The 26,415-nt window shown below is 48.6% G+C and overlaps 1 protein-coding gene across 2 annotated transcripts in view; it reads right to left on the bottom strand.

The window, feature by feature from the left end:
* ZBTB7C (zinc finger and BTB domain containing 7C) overlaps positions 1–26,415 on the bottom strand; it is a 154,879-nt gene that overhangs the window by 114,270 nt on the left and 14,194 nt on the right. Inside the window, exon 1 of one of the 2 annotated variants that reach the window (XM_064404013.1) lies at positions 19,761–19,976. The exons of the other annotated variant lie outside the window; for it this stretch is intronic. The gene's annotated coding sequence lies outside the window, so the exon portion shown is untranslated. Of the gene's footprint in view, positions 1–19,760; positions 19,977–26,415 lie in introns of those variants that run through there. 2 annotated transcript variants of the gene reach the window in all.

Raw genomic sequence — 26,415 nt, 5'->3', positions numbered from 1 at the left:
AAGCTGAGCTCCCTGAAACATCTGGTAAGAAGCAGAAATGCTCACCCATTATTTTACCATCTCAGGCTACCTGCAGACTCAGGGAGGTGCTGCTACGCTTGGATTCATGGAGATAATTTTGCAGTCACAGTCGTTAGGGATTCATTTAGAGCTTGCCTTTGTAAACCAGAAAGCTTAATAAAAAAAAAATGCATTCAAGTCTTTGCACCTACAATTTTCAGTACATCACCTGCCCAGGGCATCATCTCCACTCTAGTTTCAAAGGCAGGCATGATGATAGGAATACATGAAGCTCATAAAGGCTTCATGAAAACAAGCGACCTCATCAAGTGAGAGCAACTAAGTGACACCACTGCAGGAAAAGCTGCAATGGGAGCCTGACACCTGAAAACAGCAGGCAGGAACCTCCTCCTGAGAGCTGCTGCCAGCCCTAAGCCAGCTCCATCCCAGCACCCTGCCCAGTATGTCCCACATGGTATGAATCACCAGGCCACAGCTTCAAAGGATTTGCTCCTTCAAGCACTGAACCCCACGTCCATGAGGATGCTTTAAAGGAGGTTGCCCTAGTCTCATCCTCAGCCAGCAGAGAACAATCCAGCCCTTCATTAATGACCTGAGGTGCATGGGAAACATCAGGGTATGAACTAGAATAAAGTCAGGAGGAGATGGCAAAAAAGAGATGACCAGCAGGTGTTGCACCACACAACCTGCCCAAACACATCTGGAACAAAGAGATTCAAAACCCTGAATCTTCCCCCCCTTCCTCTGCCTTACCCCACTCTGATCCTCTCTCCCTTGGTCTCTCTCCAGTCTGCAGCATGTGGTGACTGTAATTATGGTTCACCTCACTGCTGCACAGCCACACCACCTCCAGGTACTTAACTTCTTTTAATCTTGCTTCATGTTTCAGTCCCTACAGCCCACTCGTGATGTCTGCTACTCTTCTTCCAACACCCTCAATTCATCAATAGCCATGTCAGGCTTTGACCTCCAATTTTCTAACTGCTCAGTTAAACCACTCTGCCACTGGCCCCGCTCCTGCCTTTGTTAAAAACGAGGGGGGAGCCTCATTTGCTTTCTTATTTGATCATCACTTCACTTCTATGTTGTGCACTCTGTTTCCCCGTCTTGAAAACCCATCAACCAGCCCCATTCCAGACTGGTGCTGGGGCTGTTGTTACCTTTAATGAGAGGAAATTATGGTTAATGCCTAATTTTAATTTTTCCCTCTCCTTTAATTTTTTTTTTCAATAGCTTTCCCAGAAAAAGCAGCTTTGGCAGAGTGCTGCCACCTGAATGCTAATGAACGCCGAAGGGACCCGACGTGTCTGCCTCCCTGCCAGACATCAAATTGATTTTCAAATTGCTTTGATGACATAAGGTGGTTTCACAGTTTGGACCTGTGTGATTACCTGAGCACTTATCTCAGTGGGCTCTTCCACTTACCTGCTTTAAAATAACCCAGGCTGCTGGCTTGGACCTTTGTGATGGAGGTTATCGCCCCCCAGGCTGCGGCCAGATCACGGGAGCCCAGTCTGAATTTGGATAATTTGGATATGCCTGAACCCCAGCCAATGAGCGTGGAGGCCAGTTTGCAGCTGAGCATCAACTAAATCTTTATCCTTCCAGTTCTGGAGGACAAAGAAGTCCCCAAAGAAGGTGGCTGTCCCATCCCTGGAAGCATCCAAGTCCTGGTGGGATGGGGCTCTGAGCATCCTTGTCTAATGGAAGATGTCCCTGCCCATTACAAGCAGACTAGATGGCCTTCACAAACCAAACTATTTTATGATTCCAAAATATAAATCTGGTTCAGTGCTAGGAAAGAGTTCTGGATGTCTAATGAAATTAAAAAATGGATTTCACTCGGGGAATTTCAACTGCTGTGCGTGGGCTGGGACAGCATCTGACTTATTGGCTGATGTTCACTCCTGGGCCAAAAGCATGAGGATGAGGAAGGAAGGACAATCAGGGAGCTAGAGGATGCTCTGAGGAGCCAGGGGCTCCCCATGGAGACATTGCAGAGCTCAGCCACACTCATCCCTCCTTCCAAAACACTCACCCTCTGAGTGGATGCTGGATGGGAAGGAGGTGTGGCTGACAGAAGGAAAACATGATACAGGGATGGCTGAGACTCTCCTCCATAAGCAAAGACCCAAGCCCAGGAGGAGAGGAGCAGTGCCTGCCAAAGGGAAACCTGAGCATCGCATGGTGCCAGGCGGCAGTTTCAAACCCATGGGAAAAGGCAGCAAAGCAAGGCCATCAAAAACACAACCCCGTCCCATTTTCAGGACAGGTGAACACCCAGGATTCCACTGAGCCTCAGTCTACTGCCTGGTGAGCAGAGACCAGGTCACTGACTCTGCCCAGGCCAGAGGGATGCGAGACAGCCACTGGTATTAGGACTCAACTGAGGTAAAGGCATAAACTGCTGCAGGCTGAACTCAGCCTCCAGATCAACATGGATCAGAGACTGGATTAAGGGGGAGTGAAGGGAAATACAAACCACTCGCATTAACCTGTGGGTAACATCAGCAGTGACCCCAAAGGTAGTATTTCTTTTATTCCCACGCACGGCTGTGTCTCGGTACGCACAACAGCTGGAATGCAAGAGGCTGGAGTGCAATTTATGGAGTGCTTTGTGATGACAAGGGATGAGGGGAACAGCAGGACAGTATTTATTATTACTCTTTTACATTAAAGGGAGCACAGCTCATCGGTGGTTTACATTTCTGGGGCACCTTTCATCTCAAAAGATAACAGAAGCATCCTGCTAACAAGGGATGGGGGGTGGGTGAGCCAGTGTCACCACTGGATCTATCCAGGCTAATAAATATATATATATTAAAAAAATATATATATAACATACATTAGGGACTAGAGAAATTCTAATTACCGCCTTTGAGTGCAGCCATTTACAGAATCACAAAAACACCATTCTCCCCAGACCTAGGGAGGGAACCCTTGCTGTGCCCACATGAAGACATAATCAGCACTTAGCAGCATTTCCCTTCCTGCTTTGTACTGCCACACAGGCACTCACCATTTGCACTGTATAAAGAAAAAAATAAATCACAAGCACCCTAAATAGGCTCTAGGGTGGGTTCATTTTTTTTCCTTCAGCCAGACAAGCATGTGCTCCATTGGCACAGATCCTGCTTGGTTTGGAGAAGGATAACTGTGGCACAGGTTGCAAGAGCAAGCCCTGACCATCCTGAAGACACTGCTCAGCACACCAGCTGATGGATGGGAGATCCCAGAGTCCATGAGGGCTTCACACCTGCCTGTGGGTGTGTGGGTGGAAAATGCTCTTAACCAGATTTAACTGGTTTGCAAGGCCAGGCTTTGTTAGTTGCAGGGCTGGCTTCTGTGAGAAGCTGCCAGAAGCTTCCTCCATGTCCAGCAGAGCCAACACCAGCCAGCTCCAGCACAGACCCCAAGGCCAAGCCCATCAGGAATGACTGTGATTCCTCTGTGATAACAGATTTAAAAAGAAAAAAGTTGTTGCCCAGTTATAATTGTGAGCACAGAAGAGAAGGGTGAGAACAAGTGAGAGGAACAACTCTGCAGACACAAAGGGCAGTGGAGAAGGAGGGGCAGGAGCTGCTCCAGGAGCCAGAGCTGAGATTCCCCTGCAGCCCATGGAGGGCACCAGGGATGCAGAGATTCCCCTGCAGCCCCTGGAGGAGCCCACAGCAGAGCAGGGGATGCCTGAGAGAGGCTGTGACCCTGATGAAAGCCCATGGAGAGGGAAGCACATGCTGGGGCAGGGAGGGACTCCAACTCCCCTCCCTGAGCAGCAGCAGGACCACCATGTGATGAACTGACCATAGCCTTCATTCCCTGTCTCCTTGGGCCACTGGGGGAGGAGGGAGGGGTGGAATGAAAATGTTTAAAGGTCTGTTTTTACTTCTAATTATCCTGCTCTGATTTTGTTGTTAATCAATTAAAATAATACTCCCAAGCTGAATGTTTTGCCCATGATAGTATTTGGTGAGGGATCTCTCATGGGTCTCACCTCAAATCATGAATTCTTCATTACGTTTTCTCTGCCCAGTCCAGCTGTGGAGGGGAGTGAGAGAGCTGCTTTGATGGGTGCCTGAAATCCAGCCAGGGTCAACCCACTACACCAGAGGATATCTGAAGAGATATTGCCAGGTCAAGGGACAGGACTTGTTCCACTGCTCTGGTATGACCCCATCTGGAGCCCCACACAGAGCTCTGGGGTCCTCAGCACTGGAAAGACATGGAGCTGCTGGAATGAATCCAGAGGAGGCACGGAGATGCTGCCAGGGCTGGAGCCCCTCTGCTCTGGAGCCAGCCTGGCACAGCTGGGGCTGCTCCCCTGCACAAGAGAAGGCTGCAGGGACACCTGAGAGCCCCTGCCAGGGCCTGCAGGGGCTCCAGGAGAGCTGCCCAGGCACTGGGGACAAGGCCTGCAGGGACAGCACACAGGCCATGGCTGCACTGCCACAGGGCAGGCACACATTTTGGGATGTTGGGCAGGAATTGGTGGCTGGGAGGGTGGGCAGGCCCTGGCCCAGGGTGCCCAGAGCAGCTGTGGCTGCCCCTGGATCCCTGGCAGTGCCCAAGGCCAGGCTGGATGGGGCTTGGAGCAGCCTGGGACAGTGGAAGGTGTCCCTGCCCATGGCAGGAGATGGGACTGGATGGGCTTTAAGCTTTGGATCCCTTTCAGTCTAAATCTTTTGAGGGTTCTGTGATATCTCTCCCCACTGTGCAAAGTGGGGACATGTCCACCACGAATGAGTTGCAAACCCTGGTGCAGAAGGGACTTCCTGCACAAAATAGCCCAAGGGTGACAATTCAGCCTTGTTTTAGCATTAGGGCCACAGCAGCTAAAGCAAAAGAACAGCCACCATGCAGAGCAGGAATACTTTTACACCATCAGACACCCAAAACACTTCTAGAGCCCATCCAAAGTTTGCCCCTGCCACAGGAAATGAATTTTGCCTTGCACCCTTGTAGCAAAGAGAGCTGCAGGTTGCCTTTTCCAGACACAGCTGCTTGCAGTATGAGTAACAGAAAATGTGTTTTCCCCACATATGGGCAACCATCTGAAAGCCCTGCTACACCAACCTGACGGCAGAACCAAACAAATGTTTGGTGACATTTCCCTATTGCTGTCTCGCAGTTAAATAAGCTTTAAAAAAAAAAATCCCTTGCTTTGGTGCTGGCTAATTCTATTTTAACAACATGAAAATCCTTCAGAGCTCAGCAGCAGAGGACTGAAGCAAGCCAGGTAAAAGTAACGGGAGAAGAGAAATGTAAACCCGAGCATCTCCCCTCTCCTCCAGAGAACAGCAGTGCCTTGCTGTTAGCAATTAAAGAAACAAAAGCTACGAGGCTGCTGCCATCCCCCTGCACACAGCTCTTCCCAAACCTCGGATGCAGATGACAGCTACTGGATCCACACTGTGCAAAATGTTTCTCCAGAGGTTTGTGACCTCCATCTTCGCCTGCCGCGGCGCTGACAGCTCCCAGTCGCCAGTGGGCACGGGAATTCTCCAGCAATTCCAGAGGGATCACTCACACCTCCACACGTCCCAACTCTCTCTGCCTCCCCCACCACCACACACTTGCTTTTGGGCTGCATTTGGAAGCTTAGCCTGTTAATTAGGGCGAAGGAAGCCAGCGTCTCCAGCCCTGACCTCCAGTGTCCTCTGCTCCTCTGTTTGGTGGCGCTGCCCCTGCAGAAAGCCTGCCAGTGCCTGGGCAGGACAGCAGAGAATTCCAGCCCCCAGACTGCCAAGGGATGGTTCAAATAGGGGAGCAAGAAGCAAAGGGCTTCATGCTCTGGTCTGAAAAATCAGCAGCTTTTTAAGAGTAATTTCTGGATAACCCTGTGATTTCTTTTTTTTCCCCAATTTCATCTGTTTCCTGCCTATTGAATATTGCACAGTTTCCTCCAGAACACAGAATAAAATTAGTTGAGACTCACTGCAATGGGGAACTCTTTTTCATACCAATTCTTCAGACCCAGGGGAATGACTACAGTGGAAAGGAGCTGAAGACAAAAACGAGCTGGGGGCTGATCCTCAAAGACCAATTAAGCCTCTGGCATCCTTCATTTTGATGATGCTCCTCCCTGGGCTCCAGCAGGCAGCATGATGCATCTCCTGCCCAAAATGCTAAGGAAAGAACACACATTACTGCCTGCAAAGAGGGTACATCAAGATCAATGGCTCACTGCAGACCCCAGCGTGAGAATGATGTCACTCCACCTCCAGACATGGTAACGAGCCCTACAAAGGAAAACATCTTGCATCACCAAGATGTCTGTTGAGCTTACCCTGCAAAATAAAAAGGGGCATTGACCTGAAAAAATCATAGCCTTTGCTTTTGTTGGGGGGGGGAAGATGGCACTGAGAGAGAATGGGCAGGGCAGCAGCCCAAGATAGTAAAATCACAGTTTGGGTTGGAAGGGACCACGCAGTGCCACCCCCTGCCATGGACAGGGACACCTTCCACTGTCCCAGGCTGCTCCAATTCCCATCCAGCCTGGCCTTGGACACTTCCAGGGATGGGGAATCCACCACCTCGCTGTGCCTGGTGGGCTCAGTCAGGACAGTGCTCCCTAAGCTGTGGTGCCAACTCCCCAAGGTGCCTCACCACCTCCTCCAGCTCTGGAATGATCCCTAAGTAACTCCTGCCAGTGGATTCATCAGGGTCTCACCTGCTTTAATGTGGAGCCCAGGACGGCCAGCAAGGGCTGCAAGGCTGCCCTGGATACCACGCCTACAGCCCTGCCATGAAATTCTGACTTTAGGGTCACCACACATCATGGGCTATTTATTCCTACATGAGTTTTCCCTCAGTCATTTTCACAAATTCCAAACCAGAGCGTTCCAGCAGCTGGAAGAGATGAATAATTTTTTTTTTTTTTAAATCTAATGACATGTCCTACTTGTATTAAAAGTAGGAGGAAAATATCTTGAATCAATGAGAAACAGATCTGGGGGAAGTGAAAAAGGTTCAGTGACACAGAAAAAAAATAAAAGCTTGTCACCCCTCCATGTTTTGTCTGAATCAAAACTAAATGTCTTAGTCCACTACTACCAAGACTTGTTTAATCTTTCCTCCTTCTAACTGTTAACTGTAATTCCCAAACAAAAAGTTGAAAAGCTTCATTGAGAAGCTGTCAAAAAGAAAATGTTTTGGCATTTCCAAAATGACACGTTTCATTCTGACATTTCACTTGAAATGCCTGGACATTAAAAATAAATTAGCTCCCCCTGGGGATTTTCAACATATCCAGTTGCCAAATTCAATTTAAGCTTATGAATAGTCCAGGATTTCTGAAATACAACTTCTGAATTCACAGAATCCCAGAATGGTTTAGATTGGAATAAGTCTAAAAGCTCATCCCATCCCACCCCCTGCCATGGCAGGGACACCTTCCACTGTCCCAGGTTGCTCCAAGCTCTTCCAGCCTGGCCTTGGAGACTTCCAGGGATCCAGAGGCAGCCACAGCTGCTCTGGACACCCTGTGCTAGGGCTTCACCACACTCACATTATGAAATTTCTTTCTAATATCCAGTCTAAATCTACTTTAATTAAATTACACTGGAAGGTCAGTTCAGTTTTGGTCCAGACAGTGACGCTGATACCCAAAACTTGATCTCCGGCCAACATCTCAAGCCTAGAAATATTTACACCTTATGAAAATATTATATATGAAGAGAATGAGTTAGCCTATGACCCAACAACAGCCTCTCAAATTATTTTAACATGTGTTTTGCTCCTAATATACTGCTGTCATTCATGGGGATTAATGGTTGTTATTAATCACCTCATTTGAAGGCACAGGAGAAAACCTTCCCCCTGTGCACAAGCCAGAGGGAACATTATTTATCTGCTATCACCAACACATAATAAAAACAATTTCTGAGTAGATTTCACCTCTCATACACAGACAACCATGTCATGCCTTGAGTGATTTGCAAGGCTTTGCAGGCATGACAAAACCAGCCAGCAATGACAACCAAGGGTATCGTCTCACAGCCCCTCCTCAGATGAGGAATACTCATGCAGATAAGCACATCCATCAGCCTGAGGCCTTGGTGAAGACTTCTGGGGACACCAGGGTGGTCACACCCCTTCTGGCTCTCCAAGAGGCTGCTGGTGGGACTCAGCAGGGACCCCAGAGCAGGAACCTGGGCTGTCCAACTGGGTGGAGATGTCCTGCAGCTGCATTTCCAGAAGATGTCACACAGAATCACACAAGGGTTTGGGTTGAAAGGATCTTTAAAGATCACTTCATTCCAGTGCCAACTACCATGGGAAAGATATCCAGTAGGTCAGATTGCTCCAAGCCTCACCCAGCTGGCCTTCAATCCTTCCAGGGATGGAGCAGCCACAGCTTTTCTGGGAAACCAGTACCAGGGCCTCACCACCCTCCCAGCCAAATAATTCCTTCCCAATACCTATTCTAAATCTCTCCTCTTTTAGTCTGCAACTAAAACCATTCCCCCTGGTCACACTCAGTGATCCCAATCCAGCTTGGATAGGCAATGGCTAAGGGAAACTTGCACCACTAGGCCTAAATCCATCACCCTGCTGGTGTGACCTGGCTGGGTGACTGAGGGACCAAAGCCAGCCTAGGCCAGGAGAACCTGCCCCCAGCCACCTCCAGCAAGGCACCAACTTTTTCCAACAGCCAGAAATCTGAACATAAGATCAGCTGGGGAGACTCCAAGGGGATGCTTTCCCTGTTTTTACTTTTTAACACTGCAGTTTACTGAAAGCATACTGAAAGCACTTAGCACCAAAGACAGATCTGAGAACAGGACAGACAACAGACTTCCACTCTCCTGGATGTCTGCAATATCAGGTCTAGACCAAAATATCCTTGCACCCTCCTGAGGAAGGCTATGGTGGGTCTGAAATGCCGACTCTGCTCCAGCACAAGCTTCACATTGAACAGCAAACTTAAGAAAAACTTACATGTTTATACACTTTGCTTGCACAGCACGGTGCTTGTAGGCTAGAGGCTCGAGTTCCTTCTTCTGATTCACTCCTTGAGTGAGTCAAACTATTTATTTGAACTCAAATCCACATGAGGTGCAGAACAGCTCAGGCTGTGGCTCAGTGCCAGCTGCACTCCCATTGTCCACCATATAAAAGCAGGTATCCTGGCACGGACACAGGAGGTATGAAATACAGAAGATGACAAAACACTGCTTTTGTAAGACACCTGCAAAAAAAAGAACTAATGCAATAGGAAAAAAAAATGGAAGCAAAAAAAAGAAAACAGAAAGATCTATATTTTGCTTTTCTCTCCTGTTGTCCTTTCTCTGGATCGCTTTACCTCTTGCTTTTTTTTGAGGTTAGGGACAGAAGAACCAGCCTCTTCGCATTCAGCCTTTTCTCCATTCCCCACACACTGCTGTATTTAATCCATGCCCTGAAGCTCAGCCAACATCCCTTATTAAATGAAGTTGGCTCTTCATCTGCTGAACTACAAAAAAAATTAAAAAGCAATATTATGAGAAATACAGGGCTTCTGGGAATCCTAAAATGATTTGTGTTGGAAGGAATCTTAAAGCTCACCCAGGGCCACCCCCTGCCATGGCAGGGACACCTTCCACTGTCCCAGGTTACTCCAAGCCCTGTCCAAGCCTGGCCTTGGACACTTCCAGGGATCCAGGGGCAGCCACAGCTGTTCTGGGCATCCTGCGCCAGGGCCTGCCCACCCTCCCAGCCAAGAATTTCTTCCCAATATCTAATGTGAACCTGCCTTCTGTCAGTTTAATATTCCTAAGGAGGCTGCTCCTTTCCTCTGGACTCCTAAACTGAAAAACTTGCTGGTAAAAATTCAACTTGAATCCTCCAGCTGAAAACCAAGCTTATGAAGGAAATCCTCTTAAGCATGCCAGGTGTGCTGGTACTGAACTGTGTTAGTACACTGCATTAAGGGGGCACATCCCAGGCTTGACACACATGCACCCTTCCAAGCAAGATGCACTAAAGGTTCCTTGACTCTCTTCTGCAAGAAGAAGCCCTGGCCTTGTTGATTGGCACAGCAGATAATTTTGGTAACTATTTTGCTCATGTAGAAGTTCTCTGTCATTCCAGGTGAGTGGAGTATCCCCTGCATCCTACTGCACCAGCGGATTTCTCCCACCAATCCCACATCCAGAAACACCCCATGCATGAGCAGTGGCTCACCTAAAGGGGCAATGGCAAGGAAGAGCTCCAGACTTTGGAAAAGGGGGTGCTGGATGCACGTTTTGACATTTAAGAATGACACAAATGTACTCTCTTGCAAGCAGAATCTGATGAGCTCTGCTCAAGACCACATGGAAGGAGCAACAGCCCCAGGAGTACAGTAGAGTACAAATGTCTCTAACAGAGTATTTGGCTGTTACATCAGTATTAATCCCCTCAGCAGCTAAATTCTGGGAGGCTCATGAAATCTCTCCCTTTTTCCCGCTGTACCAGTGAAAGGTCTTCAGCAATTTCCATCCAAACAACTGTCCTTTGTGAATAACAGGACCATTCATGGAGTATAATTTTATGACCTCATTCAAGCAATTTTAGCCAAATTGTGCTTCCTCTCTTGAAGAGCTGCCTTTGGTGAGGAGAGATTGTTCACAACCACAGAAGCAACAAAAATACACATTCTTTACTTCCACAACCAGGTCTTTTTTTTTTTTTTTTGGTCATTTATTTCCAAAATACCTGCTGTCTGTCAGCATGATGCCTCTCCTCTGACAGAGCCTATAACCATCACTCAAAGATCATGACACCTCACAAGAGTTCAGTGGAAAACGAGAGGAAAAACTCCCTGGGTACATAACTGAGGTTTTCATTTGATGATAGGGGGTGGATTAACTGAAAGAAAATTAAATGAGCTCTAAGGTCTCAGCTCTCTGGGGTACAAGCAGGTGCAGATTCCAACACAGAGCCAAAGCCACATCCACACATATCTCTCTGAAAGCAGCAGGATTACCACTGCAGGAAATAACACCATGGAATGGTTTGGGTTGGAGGGGACCTTGAAGCTCATCCATTCCACCCCCTGCCATGGGCAGGGACACCTTCCACCATCCCAGGTGGCTCCAAGCCCTATCTAACCTGGCCTTGGACACTTCCAGGGATCCAGGAGCAGCCACAGCTTCTGTGGGAAGCCCATGCCAATGTCTAAGTGCATATTAGGATGTAGGGAATACTGCTTTAATCACTAGGCTGACAAGGGACAAAATATACTTTAAAATTAAGGTGGGACACGTCTAGGGTGGTTTGATAGGACAACGAAGAAACAGCTATGCTGGATCTATATGCCCCACTGCTTCCCCAGTGTTCTCCCACATCTGCACCCCTCTGCCTGTCTCCTCTCACATGGTGAATGCTCCAGGATGCTGACAGCATCCTGCATTCTCCCAGCCTGGAATCCCACCTACTGCCAGGACCTATCGACAGAGAAGAGGCTGGCCCCCCATCTCCTATCTCCTTCCATCCCCAGATTTAACACCAGGCTTTGCCTTACACCAAGATCTGTATCTTAAGTCATTCCATGTCATCCCATTCCCCTTACCACAAACACTGTCCTAATCAAAGTGAAAAAAAGAAGGGAGAAATAGAAATTTAGAGATCCCCCACTACATGTATCTGTGACTGGAACCATTCATGTGCCTGTAGACCAACAGAAAAGAATCCACCAGCTGAAGAAGGGACACCAAAATGACAGCGTGAGGGGTTTTTAAGAAAAAAAAAGGAGAGGAAAACCATGGCCCCAATACAAGAAACCACTTTCCAAGCTACTGAAGACAGAATAAAACACAAGAATAGCTTCTTCTCTGGCCTCCGCCTGCAACAGGCCAGCAACAGACTTGAACAAAACCCTGGTTGCATTCCAGGTCTGCTGCATTTAGGGAAGATGTGTGCTGTCCCTAAAAGACCCTGCCACTCCAGGCACAGCACACTGTCACAGACACCCTTTGGCTCTCACAGTTACTAAATTTACTAAAAAGACTAAGCAAAACTGCATTTCCCAGCAATAAAACCCTTCTCTGATGGCATCACTGGAGATCCCACTTGTGCATTAATTCAGAGGCTGCCCATTACCTATTAATTAGAGGACACTATTATGCAAATAATGACAATTAATTAAACCTTCACTTATTAATCTAATACAGTCTCTTCCTTGCTGTTCTCAAATACACCCCAGGCAAGCAGATAAAATTTTTTAACTATAAAAGTGGCAGCCTATGGGCTGACACTTCTTTAAAGAATGTCTTTAATATCAAAATAAAGTAAAACTGCCTCGTCTCCTGAGTGCAACTGCAATAATGAGATGTTAAACCCAATCTCTCCCAGCCTGCTGGGCTGAGGGAGATGGGATGTTTCCTTCCCAAAAACCTCACCCTTGTCCTAGGAGACTGCTTCTCCTCTCTGTTCATATCTGGGCATACACAGACCTAGCTTGATATTTCTCTGGCTTTCATCCAAATCAGCTTTATGGGAAACACATAGCTCCTGGGAACCACAGAATCCTAGAATTTCAGGTTGGAAGGGATCTTTAAAAGTCATCTAGTCAACATCCCTGCCATGGGCAGGGACATCTTCAATTACATCAGGCACAGAGTCCTGGCCTTGAATATTTCCAAGGATGGAGCATCCACCACTTCTCCAGGCAGCATCAGGAGGCACCACTGCATCCCTCTTCTTCCTCCTCCAACAGCCACATCTTTGCACTGCTTAAGCCCCCTGTGCTCCAGGGAGAAGGTGCCTCCTGAGCCACAGCCTTCCCTGAGATGCACCACATCCTCTGGCTGCCACGTGTCTCATGTGTGGTGCTCATGTGTGTGCTCTACACCACACCTCAGACCTGCAACACGACCCAAATTTTCAAGAGCCACACTTACTGTCACCGTGGCAAATCACCCTCTGGCTTGTATTTTACCCCTTGCATTTCTTTTTCCTACCAGGCAGGGCCCTCGTTTTTCCCAGGCTGTGTGTGCAGAGCCAGGGCACAGCAGGCAGGGCTGGGAGTGCTCTTCCTCACCGATGTCATCGTCTGCCAGCAGGAGGGATGGGGGTGCCTTGTTCTGCAGCTCCTGACGTGACTCAGAACAGCCTGGGAATTACACTTGGAATAAGTGATTAAAAACCCTGACTTCCTCCTCCATTACCACGCAGGGGCAACACTCAGCAGCACCGATCAGAGCTGCGCCCTTCCAAATGAGAGCAAAGTGAGGAGAAACGAGAGCTGGTACTCCTCCAGACTGTTCCCTGGGTATGTGGAGGTGGGAATAAGGGCTTGGAAAGCCCTCAGAAGGGAATCACCAGCACGCATTTCATCACTCTCTGAACCCCAGCACAGAGTCACCTCCTTCAAAAAACACTTCTCCAAGACGCCAGCCTCCTCCAGGCCAGTAACTGCAGGCAGTAGCTCTTTGGAAAAACCAGAGGCACTGCAGTCATTTTGAAATGCAGGTGCACAGACCCTCAATCATATGTTATATCTATCTCAAACATTAAAATAAGCAACTTGGATTTTTTTGGTAGGGAGGGAATCCCGGTGGGAAGAAGGAAACAGGATTTCAGAGGAGGAAACGCAGAGCAGAGGAAGGGTTTGAAGGGGAAGGGAGGAGGCCCCTTGACTAGAAGCAAAAAACTACAGCAAAATAAACTTGCTCAGATGGTCTCCTGGGGATTTGTGGCCTGAAAATTCCAGCCACCTCCACCCACAGATGAGAAAAGAGCTGGAGCAGCAGAGACCTGGAAGATCCACCCTCGGCAGTCTGTGATCACAGGCATCAGCTGGCTTTACAAATCTCGATCACAAGGATTATCTTGGCCAATTCCCCTCTATTTTTTCTGCAAAGCTCCATGCTGTTGCATCCCCAAATTCCCAGGTGCTTCATAAACCTCCCAGAGCTTGGGAGAAAAGTATTGTCTCTGCCTTCCCCAGGTGGAAATAAGAGCTCAGGAATTCAATTAGCATCTAAGAATGCTCAAGCCTGTGTACTTGAGTCTTCCACGTGGAATTAACTTATGGGCTTCACAGCTGAGGACCAGGTAAACAAGAGATTCCAGCCCTTTATTTAGGTACCTACCAAAATCAATTTCGTGTAACTCAGCCTAGAGTGGCTTGGTCAAGGTCATGCATGGAGCCTGAGCAGAAATTAAATGTGAAGAACGCAAAGAAGATTTAAAAGGGCGAATAAAAGCACTCTCCTTCCCAGATCTGAATTACTTTGCATTAACCCAAGCCTGTTCTGTCCTGAAGCACCAACCCACCCATGGAGCAGCTGGACCTCAAGGCTTGCCCCTTGCTCCTCAGCAGAAATGAGCCCCAGCACAACATCCAGCTCCAGTCTCCTGGCAGAACAGACTGAGCTGTGTGCTCCTGCCTTGGCTGCCAATTCCACAGCCCAAGTCCTCTCCTTCCGGAGCCATTCCCACCTCCCACCAGCTACACTGTACACAGTGACAATACCACACGCCAGTGGGATCACAGAATCCCAGAAGAATCCAGGTTGGAATAGAGTTCACAGACCATCCAGTCCAACCTGTGCCTGACCCCCACCTTGTCACCAGAGCACTGAGTGTCACATCCAGGCATTCCCTGGACACCTCCAGGGATGGGGAGTCCCACACCTCCCTGGGCAGCCCCTCCCAATGTCTGACCACCCTCTTCATGAAGATGGACACTCCTTGGCCACAGTCAGGTTAACTGGATGACCAGCAGTCCAAGGCTTCCCATTTCCTTTTCACTGCCCAAAAACTCCTTCATTTACCTCTTCCCTTCCAGGTGATTGTCTCACCCATGCCAATCCATCACTGCCTTCTATAAAGTTTTCCAGGATCAAAATACCAAATTTTGGGGCTCCTTGTATTTGAAAAGAAAGGGGGAAAATCCAAGCCATTTGTTATTTTGAATTTGGCATTTTGTGCAAGTTTTATGAGGCAACTATCTAAAAGTCTGGATAATTAGAGTAAGTCAGGATCATTTCACTGCAGACCTTAATATCCTCCACTTCCTTAAGGACAGAGACATCAGAAGAACCACAGCTATGGGCTTTGGGCACTGCCTGAATGTTGTATCCTTACAATTCCCTGACCATATTACAGAGAGGTCCACAGACCTTGCCAGGAGAACATATTATCATACCAGGCCAGCTACTACTGCTTCACTTTCAACATCAAAAACATCTTCTGCCCTGGAAAAGGAGAGAGATGCTCCACAAGCAAGGCAGTGGAAACACAAAACCTGGAGTGACCTGTTGTGGTCACACAGGCAGGCAGTGGCCAAAGGAGGGAAACACCCCAGTCTCTCCCCAGGGAACTCTCACCTCCTAGGATGAATTACAGCCCTCAACATCAACTTTTTGCCATTTGTCCTCACCTTACTTCCTCCCACAAGTTGACCTGTCTGTAGTTACCTGTTCTGCAGCAAGTGTGGACATCAGCAGCATTCCCAGCTGCAAGTAAGAGCTGACTGATGCCAGAATCCAGGAGGAATCACAGACAGGTTAGAGGTAGAAGGGGCACTTAAAAGTCATCTAATTCAACACCCTACCATGAACAGGGACATCTTCAACTAGACCTTGTTGCTCAGAGCCCCATTCAATCTGGCCTTGAATGCCTCCAGGGATGGAGCATGCAGTACCCTTCTGGGCAACCTGTGCCAGTGTTTCACCAGCCTCATTGTAAAAACCTTCATCATTTTGTCTACTTTAAACAAACTCTCTTTTAGTTTAAAACTGTTATCTCTTGTCCTATTGCAACTGCCCCTGCTAAGGACTCTGTCCCCATCTTCCACGTAGGCACTGGAAGGGGCATTAAGGTCTCCCTGGAGAGAGGCTGAATGCTCCCAGCTCTCCCAGCCTTTTCCCATGGCAGGGATGCTCCATCTTATCCCAGTTCCCTGCAAGCCAAGGTGATCTCAGCAAGCTCCAGCATGTGACAGAGGGACACATCATGGTCCCACAGCACAGGGGGCACAGGTCCAACATGAATATAGAAGTGTGTGCAGTGGTGCTTGTGTGTGCCTTCATAATTGTGAGAGCACAGACTGTGCAGCCACCTCCTCCCAGACTCACACCAGCACCTCCCCAACTCCTCCAACACCAAGCATAGCCCTGCCAGGATGTAAATCCACACCACCTCCAACGCCTTCATCACTCAGCCCCATCCTTCTGCCTACCACAAAATGGGAAACAGCCTTGAAATAATGACTATAATTACAGTTTGGTAGGTCTTAAAAGTAGCAGAGAAAGACAGCCCTCCTCTTCATGACATTCCCAGCATAACATGTCACAACAAATGGCCCAAGGGAAATCTGTGGAGCTGGACGTAAATATTTTGATGTGCTCATGATAAAGCTTCTTGGTACTTACTGTCCACTGCAAAAAAATTGGGTTCCTCCCCATGCTTGCATCTCTACCCACCTGCTATACACCAGGGGCAAAATCCACCTGCTCCTAGGAGTATTTATGACTTTCCACTGAAGGAGGGCCATGTTCCTTTTCTGTTTCATTTAAAATAAAATAAAAAATTAGAGAGTGGACAGGCGGCTAGGAATTTCTGAGGTTTGACAGCCCATAATCAGAGATGAACTCGCCTGAAATAGAAGGAAACAAGAAGGAAACAAGCCCCTGAACTGCTCCCCGTTCATTTTTAGCAAGCAAACCAGGTGAGCACAGCAACTGCTATTTACCCTCTGAGTCACGGGAAACAGCACCTAGATGCTTTGCCAAATCTTTGCAAGGCTGTAAAAAAATAAAATAAAAACAACAAAAAAATCATACAAACTATTTGAGGCAAGACTCAGGGCTTTCAAATTCCCTGCAAAATCCAGGCTTGGGATAACGAAGAGCTCCAGGGCTGAGGTCAGGCTGCTGCCGAGCACCTGCACTTAGCAATGCATCATTGACCGAATTCTGCTCGGGGCATCAAAGCCCCACAGACGTCACCGGCTGCACAGTCTGGCCCAGTAACCCGTAATTTCCCTGTAATCAGAAGCAACAGGGTGAGAGTTTTAGTGGCCATGCATAATGCATGTCCTCTGGCACGGCTCAGGGAGCAGGAGATGGGCACCACAACTGGCAGCACCAGCTGCAATGCCGGAGAATTGGACACCCCAAAAGCCACAGAACAGCTCCAAGTGCCCTGCAACATGCAAAAGGCTCACCTCCCTCTCTGCTCCCAGCTTCTTCCCCACATTCCCCAGGCAGCAGCCACACAAGGATGATTTCACTGTGGCTGGTACCTACCTGCTCGTGGGCATCTGCTGCTTCTCAGGCTGGGTGAGGGCTGAGCATACTGCTCAAACACGTCACCCCCTCACCCACAGAGTATGGAAAAAGCCAGTTTAATAATTTATCAGCTGTAAGCACCACTCACTTTTCCAGGTATGACATGCCCCACGCTCAAAAGTCCATGGTAGTTTCACAACACTCTATGGAATTGCTCCCTTACAGCCTGTTGATGCTACTTTGCTTCCCATTCCCCCTACCAATCCACCATCGACCTCATCATCAGCCCAGACACCTTCCTGCCATCCAGCATCCAGTAAACACCCCTAGCCATCAAGATCCAGCCCTCACCCCAGCTGTGACATCCCCATCCTTATCCCCACATGAAGGGAAGCTGGTTTTATTCTGCTTTATTTATTCTCTTTATTTTCCCCTCATGTATTCTTCACCAGTCCTCTGATCCCTCATTTTCTGTACTTTTGGTCCTTCCCTAAAAATCCCAGTAAGTTTTAAACATCCCTGGGAACACCTAGGGCATCTTATAGCAAGGTCTGCACATTCCCAAAACACCCTTCTCCCCTAAACTGTAATAAACTCACTCCACCAACAGCAACCACGTGGCTTTCCAGAGATTTCCTCACGTGGACATCCACAGGTGGGTTTCATTCCAGGGCCAAGGATTTACCAGGTCCCTTCCCCATATGGAGTCACAACTGCAGAAGTTGTGAAGAAGACAACTTCTGAAGACACAGAAGTCAAACTGGGAGCACACACCAGGGACTCCCTCCTCTGTTTCACATCAAAAAGGCACAGGACTGAGTCCAGAAATCATGCAGGTCCACCTGCCTGGGACACCAGCTACTTGGCCCCACCATGGTGAAGAAGAAGCCCCTTCAAAAGGTTCCTGTAAGGCAAGGATGTGGCAGCTGCAAGCAGCAGGAACCTTCTGCTGGAAAAGGGCAGCCAACAAAACTCCCCAGAAATGGTGGTTAGGTCCTGCTGCAGCCAAAAGATCTGGGTTTGTCTGGCAGGATGGCTCTGCCCAATCACAGAATTATCAGCCTTTCATTTACCACCAGGGTGTAGCCCTTAAATACACCTCCTTCAAGTGACCAGTGCTGAGCACACCCCGTGCCATCACTGCTGGAAGAGGATCAGGTGAAATCATTATAGACCTGTCAAAAAAAACACATGAACAGAGCACCTGGAGAGCACTGGGTGCTTCCCAGTCCACCCTCAAGCCAAGACCAGCGGTGGGCACGAAGAAAGAATCAAGATTTGAGGTTGCTGAAGCAGAGCAGACCAGAAAGTCAAACATCAAGTGATCTTTGCTACTGCAAATCCGCCAGCAAAGAAAAGGAAAGCCCACCTAACAGACACCTCAGGCTGTGAGGCTCAGCACATCCAGGGGAGGTCAGCAGACAGAGACTGGGAGAGAGGAGGGCAGATGGCACAAACTGGGACCTACTGGAAAATGCCTGCAGGAACTGGTTTCCTACAGCAAACGGGGTCTCTAGCAGCAGTCCTCTTTGTGAAAACAGCTCCAAGTGCTGCTCAGATCTGATTCCAAAAATTTCACTCAAAGTGGAGGTTTGCTTTTGGGAAGGAAGGCTGATGTATTTCTGCCCTTGCTCAGGCTCCATCTCTCTGCACAGAGGATGGGACACAAAAGCCTTTCCACACTACCAACAACATATTTCTCTTTGCTTTCCTCTGTTCTAAACTTGTGCTACTTGGCAGGTATCACACACTTCTTCAACCCCTCTCCCCCTACCCAAGCTGCAGAAAGGGGTGAGCCCCGTGCATCAACTCGCGTGCAAGACCCTGAAACAATCTTGGCCAGACCCTGTGACACTGCCCGTGTGGTTTGTATAAATAAATTGATGGGGACCCAAGGAGCAGGAGGGGATTTCAGAGGGGGAAAACCCAGTGACAGATCTACAGCCTGAGTAATCTTTACCAGGCTCTGCCACTGTCTCAGCCAAGGACCTTCTCCCAGGATATGGGGCCACCACGAGCTCTCCCCTTGCATGTTCCTCCCCACTCTCAGGAGCAGAGAAGTTTACAGACACAAACACCTCTGGCTCCCCAGGAAAGAAATTAGTTTTGGGAAGTGCACCACACTTCCAGAAGATCCATGTCCTTCACTCCATTCCATGTCCTGCCATGCCAGCACCCAAAAGCACAAAATACAACCTCAAGTCCAAAAACCACATTATTACCTAAACCCTCCATCCCCTCCCCACATGCTGAGCAGGCATCACTCTCCAGGGCATGTCTGGTACTGGGTTACAGGGGTTAAACTTCACAGCCTCAAAACCAACATTTTAAACCCAAAAGAGGAGGTGGAGGGGTGTGACGACATGCCATGCCCTAAGCTGTGTGCTCCTGCACTCAGGGAAATATCACCTGAATTCTTACATAAACCCACCCAAGCCCCGCAGGTGCACCAAGGAAATTAAAGCAAAAACTGAGAAAGTGAAAATAAAACCTGAGAAAACTAAAATTAAACCTAAGAAAATTAAAATTGCAAACTACCTCCTGCAATACGACGGCTCCCTGGATCAGTTGCTGTACGTCCTCGGGAGTTTTTGGGGAGAACACCTCCACATCAGCAAACCAACAGTACCGAAATGACTGCACCCCATCTTCTGCCTGCAGAAGCTCCAGCTGGTGAGATTTTTTTTTTCTTTTTTTTCCTACAGCGGTTTGACTCAGAGGTCTGGCCAGACTCACAGCTCTCAAATTCGTTTAATAAATCATCTCCTAACCCCGCCCAGAAGCAAAAGGCAAATCTCTGTCTCCCAGGCACCTCCTGATTGGACTAACGTGCCTCTTGCTAATGACCCTGTGAGGAGTAGCACGGCTCGAGTGACGTGTTTATGAAGATAAATATTTTAACTTCACAGTTTAGCACTGCAAACTCGTTCCAGCCAGAGAGTCTCTTTAAGTTGGTTCCAGGAGAAAATGCCTCGATAATTAAATTTTTATTTTTTTTAATTCCCCTTTTTTTTTTTTTTTAAAGCTATGAAGTATTAATTGCAATGAAATATGTGGCGCGTCTTTCAGGTGCAATTAGTAGCTGCTGGTGGATGGGAAAAAAACCCGGCTGGTGAAGCCCAGGGAAGGGATGGGAGTGATTTCTCCCCTCAGCAGAGGGAAATGCAGCACTTTGCCCTATCTAATCTCACTATAGCAACGGGAAGACCTTGGCAACCCCGATCTTTATGGTTATTAAGATGGGAGCGGGAAGAGTCGGGAGCGCAGTGCCGAGGGATGCTCGGCCGGGAGCCCGGCTGTGAGGAAATAAAGCATCCTGTCTGGCTCGGGGGGATGCAGGGTCTGCCAAGCTCCCAGGGTGGGGCTGTAGCCCAAGGCTGGCTCCCCGAAACTTTTTTTGTGGTGGCTTTTTATGCCAAAGAGCATTTTTATGCATCTCCTCATCACACCCTGGAGAAGGATCCTGCTGCTTGGACCTGCTGGAGGAAGCCACAGAGATGCTCCAAGGATCCCCTCTGCTCTGGAGCCAGGCTGGTGGTGTTCACCTGGAGAAGAGAGACCCTTTTTCTCTCTTAGAGCACCTGCCAGTAGCTAAAAGAGGTTTCTAAGAAAGATGGAGACAAACCTTTCAGCAGGGCCTATCACAATGATGATTTTAAATTTAGAGAAGGTAAGTTTTAGCTAGGAAGAAGGATGCAATTTTTACATGGAGGATGGTGATGTCCTAGCACAGGTTACCCCAAGAAGTTCAGGCTGCTCCATCCCTGGAAGTGTTCAAGGTCAGGCTGGGTGGGGCTGTGAGCAACCTGGTCTTTTTCAAGACATCCCTCCTCATTGCAGAGGGTTGGAGAAGACAATCTTCCAACCCTAACTATTCAACTATTCCCTAATTCCACCAAGGATCCAAGATGTTGCTCTTAGGACCAGGGGTCAAGTCTGCATGCAGCTGCTGTCCCTCAGCCCCAGATTCAGCCACAAGGACATGCCCAGACAGGATGGGGACAAGGAGGCTCCCCCACAACTGCCACCCAGCCCGGGGCTGCCACCAACCTGCCCCACTGCCATCTCCAGAGATTGCTCACTCTCAGTTCTCACCAGGATGATTCACACTCAAATGCAAAGGCACAAAGTGCTCAGATCAGTTTATTGCAAAATAGTACATCCTAGTGACTGCCTGGCCCAGAGCCACTTCAGTCCCAGGCTCCCAGACAGCGGGGACAGCCCCAGGGCTAACCTGGAGGCCACCAGCTCCTGCCCACAGCTTGGTCCCACCTGGACAGAGCAGAGAGCTGTGGGAATTCTCCCCTATCAAAAAAGGATACTTCACTAAAACCTCATTAGTTCTGTATCCTCCTAAAAGGGGACTTCTGGCTGCTAGAATCTGAAAAACCAGACCCTACAGCTCACTGACCAGCCCTGAGGATCTCCCACCCCTTCTGCTGCACCAACTCACCACGACAGACACCCACCAGAACAGGCTACTGACTCAGGGAGGGCTGCCTGGGGACCCTCCAAGGCTCAACCGCTTCTACTGCCATTCACACTGCCAGTAAAATAACACCAATAATCCATTACAAACTTCCAAGGCAGCGTGAGTCAGTCTTTTTGGTGGTAGAAGTTGTTTGTCTCTAGCTCTGCTCTTCTTGGCACCTCGAAGTCCTGGGATCACGTTCCTCCCACAGCTTCTTCTACTATCAATTTCCACATAAATTCAGCTGTTTCCTTCCTTCCTTCCTTCCTTCCTTCCTTCCTTCCTTCCTTCCTTCCTTCCTTCCTTCCTTCCTTCCTTCCTTCCTTCCTTCCTTCCTTCCTTCCTTCCTTCCTTCCTTCCAGCACCTTAATTAGCCCAAAGTTTCTTCACCAGGTTCTAAAGAACTGCCCCACAACCCAATCCTAGCAGAGGTGCATGCCCCCAGCTCACAGCAGCTGGGGCAGCCCTTGGTGCTCCATGCTACCTTCCATTCCCCAGCCAGAGTACTGGAACTTTCCCCACCACCAAAGTCCCCAGCTGGCAGTTCCAGCCACATTCCTCATGATCCCAGCGTTAACTCCTCCACGGTTTTACCAGCATTACAACATAATGCAGGCAACTGGACCAACTCCAGACAGAACTAGATGCTGCTGGTCATTTTTTCCAAGGAAAAGAAAGAGAGGAAGCCCTCACTTAGCCCTGTTGGGTGAAAAACATCAAGGCAGGCAGTGTTAAAATGCCATTATGCATGGGGAAGCAGCAGGAAAAAAAATGCTAGAATAGACAAAGCAATTTGATTCCCACTCAAGAAAAACTTTGATCTACAATTCCCACCCTGCAGCCAGCTCCTCAAAAGGTGAATATTGACCAACTTCCATGGAGCTCTTCAGATGGTGAATATTGACCAAATTACATGGAGCTCTGCTGACAGTCACCTATACATCCAACCCCTCAGGACTCTTCTGAGTGTACAAAAGAGGTTTTGCTCACTTCTATTTTTTTTTTTTTGACTGGGCTGGAAAGTACCTCAGTCAAAACACACAGCGCCCTTGGTGCACGTTAAAACCAAAAGCTCTCAAGGATAAATGTCAAGATTTTAATAACTTGACCTTATCTGGCCAAAACCAGCATGCTGCCACCCTCCCTGTGTCCCCTCCATCCAGGCAGGGACCAGGGCTGCCAGCAGGCTGCCAGACCACGTCCCAGCAGTGGGAATGCTGCTGGGAAGAGCAGTGGTGGTAAATCAAGAGACAGTGTGTCATCCCAGGGCCCGTTCCAGCCTCAGACACCCGCCAGCACCAGGGACCAGCAGCCTCTTTATCTTGTCACCAGTGACTAAGAGCATCCCTGGCATGATGGTACCACAAAAATACAGGTGACGGGAAATGGCCCTTTTCCAAGGAGGGATGGATCCTTTATTACATCCTGTTTATCTCCCATATTACTGAGGGGAAAGCCATGAAGCATGCGATCCTTTCAGGTTCTCTGAATCCACTTAGATTTTATCTCTGGAGCTGGAGCTTTCCAGGAATGAAATAGCTGCAAGACACAATGTGGATGAAACGAAATCAAATAGAGAGTCTCCAACATGAAAGGCAAACTAAAAGGATGACAGCACTAGTTATACGGAAGGAGAAATAAGGAGGAAAGGAAATTAAAAGCAATTAAAGAGAATTAATTAGAAGGTATGATGGAGCTATGAAAGAGGAAAAACAGCTATGCAGAGTTCACTAAATACCCCCAAACTTTTAATTGTCACACTTGGAACTGCAAGCCCTAGAGGCTCAAAACCCCCCTGGCAGTTTCCAAACGAAAAAAATTCCCATGGCTTAAACAAATTACTTCTTTGCCTCTAAGTCTGAATGGCAGACAAGATTCAGAGCTTCTACTCCAAACCATGAAGACAGAAGTTCACCCTGCTCTCCCCTTCAGTCCACTGACCAGGGTGGGCAGCCCACCCATCATCTGGTACCAGAAGTTGGAGCTTCAAGTAGAATGCTGATGCTGCAGTCCCAAGGTTTGGGCTGAAACATTTGCATCTACCCAATGTTCCTGGTAGGGTTTTCACAGGGCCCTGGGGGTTTTGGGGCCACCATCTGTGCCTGAAGTCACCAGGATGAGACTTGCTGCTGGGTTAGTCCTGGGGGAGACGGCTGGCACCTGGAGCATCTCACCTCTCATCAAAATGCACTGCCTGCATTTCCACTAAAACCTAACAGTCCTTTCCACAGGACCACAGCATGGTTTGGGTTGGATGGGACCTTACACACCACCTCAACTACCAGCAGGGACACCTTCCACTATCCTGGGCTGTCCCAAGCCCCATCCAACCTGGCCTTGGACACTTCCAGGAATCCAGGGGCAACCACAGCAGCTCTGAGAAACCTGTGCCAGGGCCTCACCACCCAAAGAATTTCTTCCCAATATTCCATCTCTGCCTTCGGGCAGTTAAAAACCTGATCATCCCTAGTTCTCAGCCAGAATGAGGTTCTAAATCAAAACACTGGCATGCAAAGGGTTGCAGGGAGCAGGAGTCCCCTGTTTCTCCAGGCCTTCCCTTTGCCAGCCACCTTGGTTTTAACCCTGAGAAGTGAGGAAGTTCCCTCTGGAGATCAAAAAGTCCCTTATTAAGGGAATAGTGGTGACGGCTGGGAGGAGCAATAAGAGGTCGTAAAAAAAAGCAGGCAGACAGTGTTTGTCTTGGCCTCCTGGACGTGTATTATTTTCCTGGGATGCAAGCTCCAGCCCCACACTGAAGGCAAGGATGCATGAAACAGAGACGGGGCTGCCTTGCCAACGTGGAGTTTGTTTCGGAAGAAACTCACCCGGCATTTCCGTGCAGGAAGGAGACAGTGGGGCTGCACTGCCCGGGCTGCTGGAGGGTGCCTGGGAAGCACCAGCCAGATCCTCCAGGCTTGGGGAGCACACACAGGGCCCAGGCAGCACCCCAAAAAAACCCACACGGAGAGGTGGGCAAAGTTTAAAGCTCCCTGTGGTCTTCCCATGCTCTCCATCCATCCACCCATCCATGCCAGATTCCATCAGCTACAAGGCAGATCAAGTACAGGTCTATAGGGACTGTGCCAAAGGCTCTGTCCCCATCCCTTGCACCAGCCCTGCCACCCCCTCTGCTTCAGCCACCTCTCCACTGCGGTCTTCAGAGACCCACAAAGCCCTGGCTGTGTTTAATTAAGTGACCTCACACTGATTTACACAACAATAACCCTGTTTCCTAACATACCAGCTTCAGGCAGCTCCCTCCAGTGACAGAACCACACTACTCCAAGGAAAGGGAGAACTTCATTATCAGTCACCCATTACAATTCAGAATTTTAAAAAATCTTCATTATAATAAAGGCACAGCTAATGTGACATGAAAGTCAATTCATTTTTAACATAAAGCTAGGAATGTGTATTTTCTTTTTTCTTTTCTTTTGCTCGAACTGTTTTTGCTTGGACAGTTTCATGCTTTGAAGTTAATTGCAACTATTTAGCTTTATACATCACTTGCTCAGAAAGTTACAAGCCTCCCAGATCTCCCTAGTTTATTTGGGACCAGGGCTTCAAAGTCGCAGCTGTTCTCTAGCCCAGCTTCCATTAGGGAGATTCATCTTCCCCGAGATGTGTCTTTGGGAAGGTCTGAATCACAGGGCTGGATCCTGCTCTTGGTTACACAGAGTTACAAGAATTGCAAGAAGGGGAGGAAAAACAAAGCTGGGCTGGACTGGCAAGCATCAAACCTCCTGCTGTGGGACTGGACAAGGGCATTTGGGACTTTTGAGCAGAATATTTATGCCCTATGCAGCAAAGCGGAGCCCTGTCCCAGTGCTGCATATTCCAGGCACTGGAGCAAGTTAGTAAAATTAATAGAAATAACCAAATTGTGCTTGGGAAAGTCAACAGAGCATCCAGTGGTGGTCTTGCCTACATGATGGATGGGAAAGTTTTAGCTGCAGGTCCCTGGTGATGCTCAGGGAGACCCTCTTCTGCTCTGGGGTGTGCCATGGATGACATTCCTCACTCCTAAATTAGGGGAACGTCCTATTCCTCAGTGCCAAATGAACTCAAACAAAGCAGTGAGGGAACAGCCCATCCCATGGCAAACACCAGGCACTGCTGGGACAACCAGCTTGAGAACAGCACCCTGCAAACAGCCTGCACCGCCTTCCCCACCATCCCTCCCAGCTTGTCATCCACCCACAGGAGCAAAATAAAAGCTTTGGGCTTTTAGTTAAAACAGAAGAGCATCAAATCAGGCTCTTGCCATCCACACTGAGAACACATGCAGCACCTACAAGGAAGAATTAAGTTCAAACCACCAGATCTCAGGCCAATTCCAACCAAATCCTGAAGAGTCACCAGATCATTCTTACATACTCCTACACACACAGGCACCAAAGGGACAAAAGGAACTGCCTGGCAGGGGAGGAAAGGGAACAGCTTCAAGAGAAGGGCTGCTCTCACAGGGGACTTGGTACAAAGAGGTGTCAGTGTGCAGTGCCTTCCTTCCTGGCTCTGCTGCCTGCAATATGTAGGGAAACACAAACCAAGAGCAGTTTTGTTCTGGAGCAGAATCTGCTGGAAGATTTTCTCAGTGCATCTCAGAAGCAGAGGACTTTCAGCAATTGCCAGCCTGAAAATTCAGGAGGAAAGAGTGTGTGGTGAGGTTCTGATGCAGGTTAGTGCAAGGAGAGCATCACCACTGTGGAACCAGGCGTGGGA

The sequence above is a fragment of the Passer domesticus genome, chromosome Z, assembly GCF_036417665.1.
Source record: "Passer domesticus isolate bPasDom1 chromosome Z, bPasDom1.hap1, whole genome shotgun sequence".
NCBI classification, from domain to species: Eukaryota; Metazoa; Chordata; class Aves; order Passeriformes; family Passeridae; genus Passer; species Passer domesticus.
Note: the sequence above shows the minus strand (reverse complement) of the source record. Positions and strands in the feature narration are given on the sequence as shown.